Here is a 4,648-nt window from a genome sequence, read left to right as displayed (position 1 = left end):
GCTCTGCCCATCTCTCAATGCAGCAGAGTGGATGATGAAAGGGCAGCCTACTGTTTGGGGTCTGGTTGTGGTTCCACTCCCTTCACAGGCAGTCCTTCTGTTTCCCTTAATCTGAACTGGTTATACTCTTGCAAATCAGGCCTCATATCAGTCTTCACCAAGTGTCATGATTTGAAGGGGTGGCATTGGGAAGGAATCAGGTACATTTGTGTGAACTGGACTTTCCTACACACCCTTGGGTCACTTTTTAAACATGCAACCTTGCACTGGGGTCTGCCTGCTAGCTGTCAATTCTCTCTCAAAAGCAACTGTGACAGTCTCTTTCCAGCTCTTCTCCCCACCCCCCAATAGCAATGGCTAGAGGAGTTTTGAAGGAACAGGAAGCACTTGGATGTTTATTCAAAACAAAGAACAATTTTATTGAAACAAAACGTGGAAAACGGAAGACTGAAGGCAAACAGCCAAATTCTATACTTGTCAAAGTTTAGAGAAAAATAAACTAGTTTCTCACTAAATTCCCTAGCTTGCAACTTCACTTACAATCATTTTGGAACCAAAGGAATCCCAGTCCTGCCCTGTCAGGAATTAACCCTGTCCAGGCTGGACTGCACCAGCCTTCTTCCTGATCTGGCAAAATCCTCTTGCACTGACTACAGCTTATCCCATTTTGGGGAGGACAGCTAGGTAGGCTAGCAGTGGTCCCATCCACTGGTGGGCTTATGCCAGCCAAAGGGCGGGCACATATCTAAGTAGGCCCATCGGAGACCATGGCACAGTGAAGTAGTTAAGTAAAAAAGAGTTTGTAAAAAAAAAGTTTTTTACTTATCTCTCTGTTGCTGCCTGGTCTTCAACATTCCACTTGGCAAAGACTGCACCAGAGATACTGCATTGGCCTATCCTAGCCAGCTCAGGATGGGATTGGGCTGTTAATCCCAAAACCATATTTTGTTTAAATTGTGAGCCTCCTATTAGCAGGTAGTCTCAGACCATTACCTTCCCCCCCCCAATGGAAATGCCACTGGAACTCTGTGAAAAATGCCTGTTTTGCCCCCTGTGGCAATGTACGATCCCTGAAACACAGCAGGATTGGGGAGGATGGATTGAGCCCTGGAGAGGGACGGGATCAGCAGCGACACTGCACACCATATCCTATCCCGCTTTCCAGCCTGATCCACTGACACAATCTGCTGACAAGGGACAAATGTCCCCTTACTCCGAGGAGTCCTAGTGTAGCTCACCCCAGCACCACTGCATTGGCATGTGAGAATTTAGGTAAGATTGGGCTGTTAATGGCATATCAATCTTCTGTTGTACAGTATCAACCAACACTAAAGTTGGAGATCTTTGCTGATTATCTTCTCACTCAATTTCCAATTCTATATAGTAATCTCAATTGTTTTGAATTTGTTATAAGGTTTTTCCCTTTTGTTTTTTGTAATAATGATATGCTTATTTTTAATTATATGCTGTTTTAGGTAGTTAGGTAATAAAAAAGTAAAACCATCATTGTCAGAGAAAGGGATTCCATATTTAACATTATCTTCCACTGCCTATTAACAGTAACAAACAAAAATCATTATAGTTTTTTTTCAAACAAGCAAGCTGTCAAATCACAGTCAAACTATTTAAAACTTGCCCTGCATTCAGCTACCACCTAAAGCGTTAATTGATTAATTTAGCTTTTAAATTAAAATCTACAGCTCTAAATGAAATAAATACACGCAAGCTGACCAAAATCCAATTTTCTTCCTTATATTTATTTTCCACATTTTTATATCACCCTTCCTCCATGTTGCTCTGAGTAATGTACATAATTCCTCCCGCCTTTTGTCCTCACAGCAAACCTCTGAAAGCCCAATCCTAGGCATGTCTACTCAGAAGTAAGTTCCATTGCAGTCAATGGGGCTTACTCCCAGGAAAGTGTAGATTGCAGTTGGGTAAGGCTGAGAGATAGTGACTGGCCCAAGGTCACCCAGGAATCTAGATCTTCCAGGTCTAAGTCCAACTCCCAAACCACTACACCATCCTGGTTCTATATAGTAACTGATTGTCAAGGACTGATAATAAACTAATGTGATATTATATAATTTATCATCCTTACATAATTTGTTATCACTGAGGTAAAATCCTCACAAAAATATCCAAACCTGCTGACAAGGTGCTTACAAGATTTGTTGAGGAACCAGCAAAATAGTTAATTAGCCAAGTACTAGTTGTAAAACATACTGCAAATGTTACATTCTACTATGTTCTGCATACAAATTTTATTACACATACATGGGATGACACAATAATTTTGTAAATATCCCACACATAAATAAATAAATAGGAGTATGCCAAGCTTACAAAACTGCAGATTAAAAAAAAAAAATCACTCACTCTCGCACCCACTTTTGAAAATAATCACATCTTTACAATATCAAAAACTCCAAGGTCATTCAATCAGGACTGTTTTACCAAATCAATACACTTCACTGTGTTCAGCAAGATTTTGGTAATACCTATTCATTCATTTCCAAGAAGGCAGTGATGAACTGGGTTGACAAACCACAAAATAATGCAAAAATCTAATGCAGCATAAAGGACTTGGAGCACTGATTGATGCTATTAATCAGTGGGTTTTGACCCTTAACTTCTCCTTTGAAAAGAGAAACCACAACTGGACTTGGAGTGTTTTTTAAATGCCAAATTTTTTTTAAAATTTTCATAGACAGTATTATATATAGAAAATTTCATTTGTTGCTTAGGCTCCAACACACAAGCGAGCGACTTAACGCAATTCTTTTTTCAGCTACTAAGAGAGCAATCCAGAAGACTCCTTTGGCCGGTGCAAGTCCCCGTGTCAGCCCGAGCGTGTCACAAATGTGCAATAAAGCATGTTTGCGACTACTCTTGAGCTGGCTAGGCAGAAGCAAGCATGTGTGCAGGCCTCCAAGCATGTGTGCTGGATCCAGACTTCGGAGGGGTAAGCAAGCGCTGACCGAGGTAGGCCGGCATGGGGAATGGGAGAGGATGGAATGGAGACAGGAGGGGACATTTTTGGGTGGGGGACGATGGGCAAGGAGGTGGATCAGGCCTGGGAGGGGGGCAGAATCGGCCGCTGCAACACAGGCCAAATCCTAACCCATAAACCTGGCCCAATTAGCCTTACACAGGCTGCTCGGATTTGTGCTAGCAAAATCACTGGCACAGATCTGAGTAGTCCAATAGGACTGGCTGGGACGTTGCTCAGGGCAAGGGACATACCATCCCCTTACCCACTCTGCCTGCTTTTTCCAGCACAAGTTAGGACTGGGTTGCTTGTATTATAGCCACTCCATAAACAAGGCTGCATACATTTTAGGTAGGGAGAGCCTGGTAGTTCTGAAACCAACATCCTTTTAGCATTATTCCATGCCAAAATATCTTTGATTTGCAATTCACAAGATTTGGTCTCATAGGACTGCACAGAGCAATTCTACCTGAAAAAGCCTTGTTCTGCCTTGTTTGGCTTGGGCAATGGCTTTGTTAAAGTGCCCTTCTTTTATTAAAAACGTGGATACTATCTTATTTTCAAGTTTGTCTACTAGCTTGCAGACTTTAAAAAAAAATGGATTTGGCCTCTTCAAAGATTCTAAGAATTCTTAGAAACTAAGAATTCTAAGAATCTAAGAATTCTAAGATTCTTAGAATCTTTGAAGAGGCCAAATCTATATTTTAAAAGACTTCTGCAAGCTAGTAGATGTCTTTGCTTTATGTCTCTGAAAGAGTCAGGCTTAGAAATGCAAATTCTAAGCCTGATTAGCCTGAATCTAAATCTCCTGAAACTGCAAGCACTTGAGGTTAAAAATGATGGCAGAGTTCTTAAACAATTAGACCCAATGCATAATTCTATGCACAACTACTCAGAGATAAGGCTATTGTGTTCAGTAGGGCTTACTCCCAGGGATTTTCAACCTTTTTCATCTCATGGCACACTGAATTGGCACTACAATTGTCAAGGCACACCATCAGTTTTTGAACAATTGACAAGTCATACCACACTGACAGCAGGGATTCGCATCTCCCAGTGGCCCTACTAACAAATGATCCTCCCCCAAACTCCCATGGCACACCTGCAGACCCTCCAGTGTGCTATGGCACACCAGTGTGCTATGGCACAGTGGTTGAAAATGGCTGGTATATAGGATTACAGCCTAACTTTTATGTTTTGACAAGTGTAGGAAAATTTTATATTAAATACACAACTAAAAAAAGATATCCTAAATGGGAACATTAAATAACTTTTCTATCATTTTGCAACATAAAAATGACAAACAGAAGAATAGGGCATGATTCTGCTACCACCTAAATCAATGGACATTTTCCAATGAAAGAGTAAAAATAAGATTATAGTTACAGAAAACAGCAATTTAGGTACAAATGGAAGTGTCTGAATGCCAACAAGCATATGTCACAAGATTTGAGAGTTAACAGCTTTTTCTTTTTTTTTTACATCTAACAGAACGTACTTTGAAACATAATAAACCAAAATCACTAAGATACTCCACCAGCAGCAGTAAAATTAACATTAAAAAACCATAACAATCTAAAATATCTACAGGTCTAAAAGATGTTAAAAGATACAATTAAAAGGGTTCCAAAAACACATCAAATTTGGTGCCAGACA

The sequence above is a fragment of the Tiliqua scincoides genome, chromosome 4 (assembly GCF_035046505.1).
Source record: "Tiliqua scincoides isolate rTilSci1 chromosome 4, rTilSci1.hap2, whole genome shotgun sequence".
Lineage (NCBI taxonomy): Eukaryota > Metazoa > Chordata > Lepidosauria > Squamata > Scincidae > Tiliqua > Tiliqua scincoides.
Note: the sequence above shows the minus strand (reverse complement) of the source record.